Raw genomic sequence first — 16,356 nt, forward strand, 5'->3', positions numbered from 1 at the left:
AGTATTTCACAAATGTTTGTTTTTTTAAATTTAATAATTGTTTTATCAATAAATAGCAAATGAAATTAAATGAAAAAAAAGTTATAATTACTAATTATTAAAATTTTGTTATTATTTTTATCAGTTTTTAGTTAATTATTCACTAAAAATCTATTTTAATTTTTATATATATATTATTATTTATCTATAACTGTAATATTCATTACGGTAATCATAATGAAATATTAAATTCACATTTAAATATAATTAAATTATTGTAAATATTTTATCAGTTATACCGTAAATACCGTAATTGAAATCTAGTTTTTAGTTAATCATTAACTAAAAATCTAGTTTTAATTTAGTATTTGTTTATTATTATTATTATTATTATTTACTACAATTTATTTACATCTACTATACTATCATTGTATTTAAGGTAATCATAATGAAAATATTTTCCACATTTATATAAAATTAAATTATTGCAAATAATAAACAAATGTTTAATATTACTGCCATTAAGTAGATGTTGTCTAATCATTGATTGATTTAATGGCAAAACATTGTTTGTATCGCATCGTATAAAGACATCCATCAGGTGTGCTAACTGTCCCATAGCTTGGATCGACTCATCAGTAATGGACACTCTGTGGCAATGTATAGACTGTAGTCGCGGAAGATTGCGGTGAATGTTACGGAAAAATTGGTCACCAATTATCGGCGATCTATGAAACTTAAGTGTCAAATGTGTTAATCGGTTAAATCGTTTTAACGAATCGCTGGTCAGTATAATCTTATTGTTCAAAGAGGGAAAACAATTCAATGATAATCGTCTCAATTGTTGTGACATATGTTTATTGATTGCAACAAAAATGCGATCAATGCTTACAAAATAACTCATTGATAAATCAAATGCTTGAAGTCGGTAACAATTTTGGCCAATTGTGTCGAAACAATTGGTAAAATCAGAGCCGTTAATGTCGACAAACAATTCAATCTTCAATTGTCTTAATTGTTTCATTTGTGACAAACCGGTAAACAATAATTTATAAGTATTGTTGGGATAATTATATATCCTATCAACCGATATATCCAATGATGTCATTTGTTGGCCATAAATGTCGGCAAATTGGATAAACAACGGCAAAGAAGTCTCGTCTAATCTGAATGCTATTGATTGCAATGATTTCGGTAAAACATAACATTTATTGACTGTTAATATATCAGACAATTGGATATTTTTATTGTATTTATAAGTGATATGAAGTTTCTTTAGGTTTGGCAAACAATCGATGAATTTGTAAAATAATTGTTTATTTAAATCTCTGTCATATCTATAAAACTTGAATGTAAGCAACTGTTGGCCAAATTGACGGCAAAAACGATAAAATGTGTCGTTACCGGTGATAAACCAATCAACTATTGAAATAGGCTTAAGACATATGTGTCTCAATTTCGGACAGTATTTCACCAATAGATCAAACATTTCATTACAACAATAGACATCACTTATAATGACTGTTGTAATGTTTGGACACTTTTTGACAATCAATTCAAACAAATCAATAATCAGTTGATTCTTAGCATATAATAAGAAATACAAAGACAATCGTTTAAATAGGTTGTCATCAAATGTTAGATCAGTTTGTGTATTGAATATCAATGCCAACCACTGTTTGGACACCGATTGTTGTCGTAGTCTGTCTTCAATCGGCAGATATTGAAGCAATTGTTGCGCCAAATCATCGCCGAAGCGATCAAACGAGTCATTCATTGATGTTGTCATCACTGTTGTTGTGGTCGATATCTTCAGTGATCTTCACTTTTTCAATGTTTTCTTCAATGTCTTCTTCAATGTCTTCTTCAATGTCTTCTTCAATGTCTTCTTCAATGTCTTCTTCAATGTCTTCTTCAATGTCTTCTTCAATGTCTTCTTCAATGTCTTCTTCAATGTCTTCTTCAATGTCTTCTTCAATGTCTTCTTCAATAATATCCTTTGAAATAAACAAAAAACAATTGTTTTTAGAAAATGTTTTGACTTTTTGTTTACAAAAAAAAATATTTCAAAAAACAAATGACAAAAACATAACAAAACTAATGACTAATAAATGTTGAGTCAATTGGCGCTCAAAATAATAATACATTTATTAATAACATTAATAACGCGTTTATATACCGAAAGTTTAAAAAAAAATATAATTATTAGCAAATATTATTATTATTTCAAAATTGTGTTCAATAAGTGATAGATTAAGTGAATTGAAGAGTAATTTCAATAAATTAAATCAATTGAAAAGTTTAACAAAAAGTTTACAACAAATTAGTGAACAGTTATTGTGTGAAACAAGCGATCAAATGAATGGCAAACTAATTACAAATACTTATGTTTTGAACAAATCATTGAAAATCATTGATTCAAACGATTTAAATGACTTGAATAGTGATGACAACACACCTATGGATAACAATATCAATGACTTGAACTTTTTGGACACCAATTACAGTCTTAGTCTGTCATCGATTGGCAGATATTTCATCCAAAGTTTTGCCAAATCATCGCCGAAGAGATCATTGTTGTTGTTGTCGTCACTGTCATTATGTCTTCAGTAATCTTCAACTTATAATAATATAGTTTTTTCTTCAAATAGTTATTGAATTTTTTAAAACTTTTTAATATAAAACTAATAAAACAATCTTTATATATGATATCTGAAAATCAAATTTATAAACTAAATAATAAACCATAAAATTATTTAATCTTTTAAAATCTTTATAAAAAGTTTTATTATATAACTTATATTAGTTAATGAACTTTATATAATATTAATTACTAGAATTTTTTTTAATATATATTTAAATACTAAATATAAATTAGTTTTTATGTTTATTACAATTAATTATTTAATTCAAAAACTATTTGTTATATACTGTATATTATAATAATTGCAAGCAATATATGAATAAATATTTTATTAAAAAAATAATAATTTGCATTTTAGAGAAATAATCATTTTTTTATTTATTTACATTTTTTTTAATTACAATAATAATAAACAAAATATTTATAACACTTTTACAATATTAACATAAAAATAAAAACATTACATTTATTATACCGTTATTACATAACAATACAATTTATTGCCATCATTTACATCACATTTATAAAAAATAAATTTTATGTCATTAAAAGTTTAGTATTAGACAATAAATCAATCAATGATTAGATATCTATTAAATGTCATTAAAGTTAAACATTTGGTTATTAGTTATTAATTACAATTGATTTAATTGCTAAACAAGTATTGTTGAAAAATGTTTAAAAAAAATCATTTTAATAATAATAGTTATAAATATTAATAGTTAGTGATGTCTATGATATTTTATAGTTTGATAACTAATAACTGTATTTTAGTTTTTTTTATATAACTATTTATTAATAAATATTAAAACTATTATAACTGACAAAAATAATACAATAGCTTATAATTAGTTATAAATACAATATAATAATAATGTTATAATAAATTCTAATTTATATTCTGTTTAATTTAATTTATTTCTATTAAATAAAACAATTATTATTTTTTTAACTATAATTATTAAAATAAATAAAAGTTTTTATGATATACAATAATTGCTATAATTTTTATCTTTATTTAATACAGAATTTAGTTAAATAAAACTATATAATAACGATATTACTATCAAACGAAACTAATGACAATAATAATCATAATTATAATTAATATATTTTCCACATTTAAATACTTGTCTATCAATTAAATCATTGTAAATAATAAACAAATGTTTAACTTTTTCCCCATTAAGTAGATGTTGTCTAATCGTTGATTGACTTAACAAGTGATGAATCCAAAGGCAATCGCTTGAATAGTTTGTCATCAAATATGAGATCAGTTTGTGTATTGAATATCAATGTCTGCCACTGTTTGGACACCGATTCCAGTCTTAGTTTTTCTTCAATCGGCAGATATTGAAGCAATAGTTGACATAAATCATCGCCGAAGCGATCAAACGAGTCATTCATTGCTGTTGTCATTGCTGTTGTTGTAGTCGTTATCTTCAGTGATCTTCACTTCAATAGTAATGTTTAACTTTAGTACCGATTAGTAGATATTGTCTAATCATTGATTCATTTATTGACGAAATATTGAAAGACATACCTCATGAGGTGTGCCAACTGTCTCATAGCTGTTAACTTTGTCGCAGTTTGTATAGACTGTAGTCGCGGAAGATTGCGGTGAATGTTACGGAAAAACTGGTCACCGATTATCAGGCAATCTATGAAACTTAAGTGTCAAATGTTTCAAATCCCTGCAATCGGTTTAATAAATCGCTGGTCACTATAATCTCATTGTCGTCAAAACGTGGTAAGACGTGTATCACATATTACGTTCGCACTTTTTAACAAATCTAGACCCCCTCCCTCCCTACCCACCCTATGTTAGCAATTGTTCGCATGTAATCATCTAAAAAAAAACGTTAGCATATCCCTAACTGCTACCCCCACCCCCCACAAGAAATAAAATATCTAAATGTTATTAGAGTCTCTACCCCTCGTTCACAAAAGTTCGCTTTGGCAAACCCCCTCCCCCATCCCATAAAAGAGCGAACGTAATATGTGAACCACGCCTCAAACAATTCAATGATAATCGTCTCTCAATTGTTTATTGATTTAGTATTAGTATATCTTAAAAGTTTTGTATTACAAAAAAAATTATTATTGATATTAATTATAATTATAAGATTTTGGTTATATATTTTAATTTATTATATATTTTAATGTTTTGTAATTTAAACAATATTGAAAATAATTTATATATATTTTTATTTAATAAAATATTTAGTTAATCAAAAATATAAATATCGAGGTCATTAATGTTATAATAATTATTATTACAATTATAAATATTTTCCAAATTTAAATACTTTTTTGTCCACTAAATCATTACTATAACTAATAAACAAATGTTTAACTTTAGTATCGTTTAGTAGATATTGTCTAATCGTTGATTCATTTATTGATAAAACATCGTATATGAGAAAGACATCCATCAGGTTTGCCAACTGTCCCATAGCTTGGATCGACTCATCAGTGATGGATACTCTGTTAAAGTCTATAGACTGTAGTCGCGGAAGATTGCGGTGAATGTTACGGAAAAACTGGTCACCGATTATTAGCTGACTATAAAACCATAGTCTCAAATGTGTTAATCTCTGATATCGGTTTAACAAATCGCTGGTCAGTATCATCTGATCGTCAGAATGTGACCAACAATTGAATGATAATCGTCTCAATTGTGTTGACATATGTTTATTGATTGCGGTAAACATGCTGTGAGTACTTAATACTGTTGAACTTATTATAAATAAATTAAATGATTTAAGTCGCCGACAATTTTGGCCAATTGTGGCCAACAAATCATTGATAAAATTAGTGTTGCTATAATAGACAGTAACAAAAATCTTCAATTGTCTTAATTGTTTCATTTGCGAGAAACTGGTAATCAATAACTTGTAAGCATTTCTGGTATCAAATAACCAATCAACCGATACGTTCATTGATGTAATTTGTTGGCCATAAGTGTCGGCAAACTTATAAAACAATGGCAATGAAGTCTTGTCTAATTTGAATGCTATTGATTGCAATGTTTTCGGTAAAACATAACATTTATTATCAGAAGTAAATAAATTAGACAATTGAATACAATTGTTGTATTCATCAGTAATATCTATTGTCTTCAAGTTTGGCATACAATCGATGAGTTTATGAAACAATTGTTTATTGATATATCTGTCAGATATATAAAACTTGAATGTAAGCAACTGTTGGCCAAATTGACGGCAAAAACGATCAAATGTGTCGTTAGCGGTGATAAACCAATCAACTATTGAATTAGGCTTAAAACATATGTGTTTCAATTGTGGACAGTATTTCACCAATAGATCAAACATTTGATGACAACAATAGACATTAATTATAGCGACTTTTGTAATGTTTGGACACTTTTTGACAATCAATTCAAACAAATCAATAATTAGTTGATTTTCAACATGTGATGAATCCAAAGACAATCGTTTGAATAGTTTGTCATCAAATATGAGATCAGTTTGTGTATTGAATATCAATGACTGCCACTGTTTGGACACCGATTCCAGTCTTAGTTTTTCTTCAATCGGCAGAAATTGAAGCAATAGTTCCGCCAAATCATCGCCGAAGCGATCAAACGAGTCATTCATTGCTGTTGTCATCGCTGTTGTTGTTGTCGTTATCTTCAGTGATCTTCACTTCAATGTCTTCAATAATATCCTTTGAATTAAACAAAAAAAACATTTGTTTTTAGAAAATGTTTTGACTTTTTGTTTAAAAAAAATATTTCAAAAAACAAATGACAAAAACATAACAAAACTAATGACTTAAATGTTGAGTCAATTGGCGCTCAAAATAATAATATATTTTTATTAAACATTAATAACGCGTTTATATACCGATTAAGTGTTTGAATAGTACTGTAGTATTGAATGCATTGAATGTGTTATTGATTTAAATACTGTTTGGTTTTGTTGTTGTATTCAAACGGGTGTTTCACTTGTGTTTGACGTACACTATGGCTGCTATGGCTATACATCATACATCAAACATAAAATAATAATTCAATCAATTGAGAAAAAAAATAGCGCTAGAGATCCTCATTTTAGTATTATGGGTAATACTAGAGGTCCTGTACTAATACTTGACATTAGTTTACATTTGATATCTATGGTAACTAAATATTTGGTCAACTTTTTGTACTACTCTTAAATTACGTTATCATATTTATTGCTATTAAGCTATTGTGTAAGCAATAAATATGATAACGTAATTTAAGAGTAGTACAAAAAGTTGACCAAATATTTAGTTACCATAGATATCAAATGTAAACTAATGTCAAGTACTAGTACAGGACCTCTAGTATTACCCATAATACTAAAATGAGGATCTCTACCGCTATTTTTTTCTCAATTGATTGAATTATTATTTTATGTGCATCTAATTTTTGTATCTATAATAACAACAATACTATTGTATAGCCATAGCAGCCATAGTGTACGTCAAACACAAGTGAAAACCCCGTTTGAATACAAAATAAAACAGTATTTAAATCAATAACACATTCAATGCATTCATTACTATACTATACTATTCAATGAACTTTAAGTGACGTTATTATTGATTGTTTGTGTGAATGTTTTACAGTGAAGTTATACATGCATTGAATGTATTATTTAATTCATTGTTTTTTTTAAATACATTTTTATTAATAAACAAAAAGTTTTAATAGTTTTTTTATACAATATTTAATAAATTGATTTTTTTTAAAATAATTGATTTCATTTATAAATAGTTTTTCAATACAATTATTATTATAACAATTGATTTGCAAATAAATTAATTATAAGTATTACTATAGTATTATTTTTGTAATCAAATAACAAACAAATTGTAATGACTATAATATTATAATTAATATTTTATAACTTAATTAATTTATTTAAATTATTGTAAATTATATAAAAATTTTCAAATAAACCTTACTTTTAACTTTAATTATTATTATTAATATTATTATTAAATAATATGTTACTTAATATTTTTATATATTTTGTAATAATGAAATATTAATTAAAATTTATAAATATAGTTTAAATAAATTATTATTAAATAATTTCAATATATTTATAAACTCTTTATATTTATTATTATTATTAATTATTACAATTTTTTTTATTAATTTAAGTTTTTATTTCTTATCACTTAATATATATATATAAATTATATGTTAAATAAATGCTATGATTATTATATAATTTAGTTTTGCTGGTCATCACTGTTGTTGTTATTATTATTATGATATTAAAACTATTTAATGTAAATAATTTTAAATATTGAAAAATAAAATATATGAATTCAAAATAACTTTAAATTAAATTAAAATTATTTATTATAGAAAAACAGTTACAAATAATTGTTAATAACTTAATAACAGTTAATACATTGTTTACTGTATTTAGGAGTTTAAAAATAAATATTTTTAACCCGAATTGATAGCAGACTACATATCTATATTTAATTAAAACATTAAGATATTGTATATAAGGGGAGATTCACATATTACGTTTGAATTATTTTTTTTTTTAAATCTAGACCCTCTACTATGTTTACAATTATTTGCATGTAGTCATTTAAAAAAATACGTTCGCATGTCCCTAACCGCTACCCCCTCCCCCTAAACACTATCACTGGGTAAATAAAATATCTTAATGCGAACGTACTTAAGGTTGTCTACCCCTCCCCTCCCTTTCGTTCGCAAAAATTTGCTTTTAACCGACCACCCCTCCTCTCAAGTTCAACGTAATATATGAATCACCCCTTATAAAATATAACTTAATCTTTTAATTAAATACAGTGCTGTTTAAATCACATGTTATTATAATTTTAATATATATATAATTAAAATTACAATTGAAATAAAAACCTAAAATTTTATAATAATAAAGTTTTTTTTAAAATAACAATTTTAATTAAACGATACTATAGACTGAAGAAGACATTTGAAGATTACTGAAGACAATGACCACAACAACAATAACACCAGTGATGATAGCAATGAAGGACTCGTTTGATCGTTTCGGTGATGATTTGGAGGGACTATTGCTTCAATATCTGCCAATCGATGACAAACTAAGACTACAATCGGTGTCCAAACAGTGGCAGTCATTGATATTCAATACGGAAACAGATCTTGTATTTGATGACAAACTATTCCAAAGGATGTCTTTGGACACAAATAATGATAAAAAGTCGAAACTATTTGAAACGATTTTCAGGAAGTGTTCAAAACTAACAACAGTTACTATAAATGGTAATTATTTGTTAAACTCAGTACTGGATCTACTGGTCAAACACTGTCACCGATTGCAACACATATTGTTTACCCGTAAACATCAAAACAATACTACTTATAACTCGTGGCCGGACGTCGAGCCGATGATTGAACACTTTATCGGGCATTTCGGGCAACAATTGAAGACATTTAAGTTTTCGGACGACTAACGGATGGTTTAATCGGCAATTATTGTCCAAACTATGCGACCGACGATTGACTAAATTGACGACAGTTGACATCATTTCAACAATCAATTTGAACGACTTATACAACAATAATAAAAATAATAATGACTTCAAGATTAATCGGTTGCCAATCGGATTGCAATCGTTTGCCGTCCGATTGGTCGACGAACAGTCGCTAGAATTGTTTGCCGACCGCTTTGCCAACCAATACGGCCAACAGATACGATCGCTGGACATATCGGTTACTACGGAACTGATTGTTGCTTACGATGACTATCGATGCCATGTTATCGGCGCGTTGTCACTACAAATGCCACAATTACGGCAATTGTCGCTCAAGTTTACGCCAAAAATATACATCACTTTGATCTGCACTTTTCTGTCACAAATTGGCGGCCAATGTCCACAAGTATTGAGATTAAAATTGTCGTTAATTGTCGCCGACAGCGATCTAATTGGCCGTATATTTGACGCAATCAACGAAAATATGTTACAATTAAGACATCTATCGCTGGATTATAGCCAGTCTGGTAAAGAAGATTATAGAGATGTCGACTACGATGGCATATGGTTGGCCAGCGATCGGCTCAATCGTATGAACCGATTGACACATTTGTCTATACGTGATCTGAAACCGAACATAATTTGCGACCAGTTTTTTCATGACATTCATTTGAATCTACCGCGACTACAATCGCTGGTCATTATCGACGGTGACAGCGGCAACGGTACGGCATCTATAACTAACTTATCGATCATCTCATTGGCAAAGTTGCCGTACTTGTCGGACATCCATATCGATGGCGATACCAAAACACTGACCACAACCCGAGCTATCATTGAATATCATTTGCTAACTGATAGGACAAAAATCAAACATTTATTTATTCAATATATGGATCTGTTTGATGGCATCAAACAGTTGACAATTGGATAAAAATAAATGCATTTAATATATAGTTGTTTTTTAATGATTATATCAATAAATATTAAATATTTTATATTTAAATTACGGTACTCTAAATAATTTCAAGTGTTTTAAAGATATATATTTAGAGATTTATTTATTTTTAGTTTTTTGATTGAATTCAATATAAAAAAAGTTTCAAAAATAATTAAAAAACTATTGAAAGATGTAATACTCGTGAAGACTAACTGTGAAGACAATGACCACAAAAACAGCAAAAGTGATGACAACAGAAATGAATGACTCGTTTGATATCTTCGGCGATGATTTGGCGGAACTATTGCTTCAATATCTGCCAATCGATGACAGACCAAGACTACAATCGGTGTCCAAACAGTGGCAGTCATTGATATTAACCAACAGTTATATCGGCCAACAGATGCTATCGCTGGACATAACTGTCGAAAGGAGTACAGTGTTAGCAAACAAAGCGAATCAGTTGCTAATAATCGATACGTTATCACAGAAAATGCCAAAATTAAGACAATTGTCGCTTAGTTTTTGTTCAAACATTATCGATACCGTACTGATGGCCACTTTGCTCAGTCGTATTGGCCGCAAATGTCGCCGATTATTGTCACTAAAACTGTTAGTTCGATCCGATAGTCAACTGATTGGCCAACTATTTGACGCAATCAACGATAATATGCCACAATTGAGACGTCTATCGCTGGATTGTTATCGCTATAATAGTGGTTATGATGAAAGTGATTGCCAACAATCAGTGGTCAGCGATCGCCTGAATCGTATGAATCGATTGACACGTTTGTCTATACGGCCGGAAAAATCGCTAATAATTTGCGATCAATTTTTTCGTAATATTCATCTGAATCTTCCGCGACTTCAATCGCTGACTATCGTCGGCTATCCTTATTATAAGGCGTCCATAACTAATGCGTCGGTCATCGAGTTGGGAAAGTTGCCGCACTTGACTGACCTTCATATAGATAGCGATACGAAAACACTGACCACAACCCGACAACTTATTGACTATCATTTGCTATCAACTGATCGGTCAAAAATCAGACACTTGTTTATTAAATACACGGATCTATTTCAAAACAGAAGATTAGTTGAAACTATAAATTTATAAAAACAAATAAAAAAAATAATTAATAATTAATACTGTATTACTATAATGATCTCTCATATATAATTATTTTTAATCTCATTTAATTATAATTATTTATAATTATATTATTAATATTTTTAAAATAAATTTTTAGTATTTTTTGTGTTTGTTTTTATTAGAAATATACAATTTTTATAATAAATTTTTTAAAAGTATTTTAAGGTTTTGATTTAACATATTTATTGTTTAATTTTATAAAATATAATTTATGCGATTTTTAATTAACAATTTATTACAAATGTATTTATTTATTATTTTTTTGGTTCATTTAATTCAATTGTACTGATATTTTATGATAATTCAAGACTTGTTTTAATGATAAAATCTTTATTACAATCATTGACATCATATTTATTTAAAAACTAAAAATCACATGACTATTAATATACAAAAAAATAAATATAAATTGTAATACAAAAAAAAATTAAAAATTATAGTCTTTATTTTATTTTTTATGATTAAATATTTTATTTATTATAATTAATCAATGAATTCTATGTTTGTGATAATTAAGATATTTTTTTGTTGTATAAATTTTATTACAGCCATTGAAAGTGCATTTAAATAATTTGATGCCATTATGACTATTAGTATGTATTAAAAAATTATATTTATTGGCAAACTGTTTGTTACAATCGTCGACATCACACATGAATTTCATTATTTTTAAATGAAATCTACGTTTGTGTTGATTCAAATGTTTTGTTGAATAAAAATATTTACTACATTCGTTATAATCACATTTAAATTGGGGTTCAATTGAATGATCTCTGGATATGTGTTGTCGTAAACAATGATTTGTTGTAAAACTTTTCAAACACTAATTAACTGAACAATGAAATTTTAAAAATTAATTTATGTTTATTTAAATCGCTTTTATTTATAAATGTTTTGTCGCAATACTCGACATCACATTTAAATGATTTGTCGCAATACTCGACATCACATTTAAATGATTTATAAATTAGATGAACAGCCAATAAATGTCTCTTCAAATGTGATTTATATAAGAAATCTTGTTTACAATTATTGTAATCACAAACAAATGATCGCTTTTTATAATGAACAGCAATTTTATGTGAAATTAAATATTGTTTTGTTGTAAATTTTTTGTTGCAATTATTAACATTACAAATAAAACTTATATTTAAATGTTTAGCATTTTTATGACGATATAAACTATTATTATTGAAAAATAGTTTATTGCAATCATTAAAATCACATTTAAATTGTTTGTCAATTGAATGAATCAATCGATGTCTAAGTAAATGCTTTTTAATTTTAGTATTGAACCGACATTTGGGCCAAAGGCACATAAATCGCATGTTATTGTTATCCAAACTTGTGTTGTAATCACTATTGCAGTCATAATAATCGTTATAATCAATGATTTTCATAGATTTGTTCAAAACATAAGTATTTGTAATTAGTTTGCCATTCATTTGATCGCTTGTTTCACACAATAATTGTTCACTAATTTGTTGTAAACTTTTTGTTAAACTTTTCAATTGATTTTTGTGTTTTCTTTATTTAATAATAACTTGTATTGTAGTTTTTATAAAATTCAAATTTTGTATACATAAAATTTAGTACAATACTGTTTATATGGACTAAATAATTTAAGCTTAACTTTCCTAGTTTGCCTGTCTTTACATTGTATAGTATATATAAGTGGAGATTCACATATTACGTTGGAACTAGTTTTTTTAAAAAAAATCTAGACCCCTCCCCTTCCCTATGTTCACAATTATTAGCATGTAGTCATTTATTTTAAAAAATTACGTTCGCATGTCCCTAACCGCTACCCCCTCCCCCCAAACCACTACCATTGGATAAATAAAATATTTAAATAAATCCTTTATATTTTTGTTGTTGTTGTAAAATTTTTATAAACATTAATAGCCGTTTGATATTTTATTTAATAATGTTTTGACTAGTCTATGACAGTGTACCGGTGTTGGCGTTAATTTGTTGGTTGTGTCTAATTGTCTTCCAGATTATTATAGTCTAAATCCTTATTTGTTTTTTTAAAATAGTAGGATTCAAATATACATTGTTGCTTTTATTTACAACTATAGGCACAATTATCTGGATATTTAGTTAATGCAGAATATTTTTTGCCAAATATTTTATAACTAGATGTTTCTATTGATAAATTTATTGAATTTATAATACAATCATATATACATTGATGTCATTTTTGTTCCCATTATAACATAAGCTATTATATAATTCAATGTCATAGATAACAAAATTTTTTACTATAATCTACATGAAAAATATTTGAATTTTTTGTTTTGATATCTATGGTGTTATATTTAATTCCAGGTAATAAATTTTCATGTCTTTTATATAAAGTTAAACTTAAATTAATAATAGTTTATAATTAATTATATATACAATAAATTTAATTTCACTATTTTTTTCAAACATTAACACTCGTATTTGATGTTTAGTTAAAAATATTAATACAGTATTTATCATAATGCATACTATAAGTATAACTATCTAATAGATAACAATTGTGTGATTTTATTTTATCAACATTTAACATGTTAAAATTATTTATGGATATAAGTATATCAATATTAATGTATTTTCACTGAATTTTAATGTATATAATTCATACGAATCATCACTCATTCTCGATTTGTTTAAAAATATTAATACAAAACAAATTATTTAAAATATTATAAGTATACTTAGAAATTAACGAATTATTTGAAAAAAATTCAATTAAATATATTGTACTAATACGACATTTATATTATTGTTTTCTAATTGGTTGTATTGTTGTTAATAGTACTGATTATATATTATAATATATCAATAATTAAATCCCATTAATTTATAATGTCATCTGAATTTTTGAAAAAATACTAATTCAATTTATGTATAAGTAATTAATAATAATAATTTGTTATATTTTTTAAAAGTTTTTCACAATTAATGTATTAATACATTAATAAAAATATAATTAAGTAATATTTGTCTATAGATTTTTATTTTATTGAATATATTTATATATAATTACACGATCATCACTGGAGAAGACCGATGAAAGTCTAGTATTATTACATTACACTTGTCTAGACTTTTAGCATCGAACCTGTTTTTTAACCTCTAAAATTAAATTAAATTAAAAAAAATATATATATATATTAGACTAGAACTAAAAATATTTAAATAAAAGTTTTTCTTACTAGTTTAACTTAATTTAAGAATTTTCGCTTATAAAAATTTATATATTGTAACCAGGGTTTTAAGTTAATAAATGCCTGCCATGGCAATGCCCAAATAGATACCATAAATGCCTGGCTCTTTTTGGTATCTATTTTTAATTTGCATGCAACATTAAATTGCTAAAAAGGAATTGTATTTTTAAAAAAAATGTAATTTACTTTTTTTAGCGTGTAATTAAATTTACAATTAATATACTAATATTTCCAATAATATTACCTTTCAATTAAAGGTATTCAAAACAAATATATAGATAAAAAAAACAATGTTTGCAAATAAATAAATAATATAAAATCATAGTAATAGGTGTCACCACCTGAAAATAGATGCCCAGGGCAAAATTGACATCTATTGTTTATGGCTGCCACTTATAAAACCCTGATTGTAACATGCTTAAAAAAATTGATGCACAGGTGTCGGATAGAGTATATTTTTTAAAGTATATTGTTTGTCATCTAACAGTACCCGATGTTGTATTAACATCAATACAATTAATGATAATAATTGTATTTAGTTTTTTGTAATGAAAATTATTACAATTGTTATATGTTGTTGTCTTAAAACTAATAATATAAAACACAATTTAAAAAAAACAATTTATTATTTTTTACTTTTTTTTAGTTTGAATAATAATTCATCGTTATTTAATTAATTTTTTTGCTATTTAAAATAAATAAATATAAATACAATTTCTATTTTTAATTATTATGAAAATTAATATACACTTTTAATTATATGGACTGTAATTTAAGTAATACTTAATTAAAAATAAAGTAAAAACTCCACTTTGAACACGATTTAAACAAAAAAAATATTAATTAAAAAATCATTAATAATAATAAGAAATATAAACTTTTTTTTAACTAAAATTTTTATTTATATAATATTAATGTCGTTTTTAAAAAATTTAAAATGACATCTAATGCTATACTAAAATACATTTTAAAATCATAATTATAATTTATTAATAATAATAAATAAAAAAAATCTATAATAAATTATTTTGTATGATCTATAGTTATCTATAGTTTTTTCATCAGTGACATTTTTCAAAAAAGTTATATATATATATACAGTATATATGATATATTGATTTACTAAAAAAAAATTTTATATAATAAATAAATGATTAAAAAAACAAAAACTAGTATTAAAATAAATTTTCTTATTTGTAAAAATTTGTTATTTTTTAATTAAAATAATTATTAAGTACATGATATATATATACTAAATATATATATATATATATATTGTGTTGTCGTAAACAATGCTTTGTTATAAAACATTTCAAACACTAGTTTACTGAACATAAAAAATCGCTTTTTTCCTAAATGTTGTAAATTATATGAAATTAAATGAGATGTAAAATAATAATAATAATAATAACATTTGTTATTTATTTTCATAAAATAATTTTTTTTTGATTAAATACTTTTATTAATTTTTAATTAATCAATCAATGAATCCTATGTTTGTGAAAATTAAGTGTTGTAATTGTTGTAAAACTTTTATTGCATTCATTGACATTGCATTTAAATAATTTGATACCATTATGACTATTAGTATGTCTTAATAGATAACATTTATTGGTAAACTGTTTGTTACAGCCGTCGACATCACACATGAATTTCATTATTTTTAAATGAAATCTACGTTTGTGTTGATTCAAATGTTTTATTGAATAAAAATATTTACTACAGTCGTTGTAATCACATTTAAATTGGGGTTCAATTGAATGATCTCTGGATATGTGTTGTCGTAAACAATGATTTGTTGTAAATGTTTTCAAACACTCGTTAACTGAACAATTAAATCGTTTTTTATACAAATGTATTAATTTATGTGTATTTAAATTAGATTTGTATGAAAATGTTTTTTCACAATAATCGACATTACATTTAA

This window comes from Oppia nitens, unplaced genomic scaffold (assembly GCF_028296485.1).
Source record: "Oppia nitens isolate AA-2021 unplaced genomic scaffold, nextdenovo-longstitch-racon4-pilon3 scaffold27_pilon_pilon_pilon, whole genome shotgun sequence".
Taxonomy (NCBI): domain Eukaryota; kingdom Metazoa; phylum Arthropoda; class Arachnida; order Sarcoptiformes; family Oppiidae; genus Oppia; species Oppia nitens.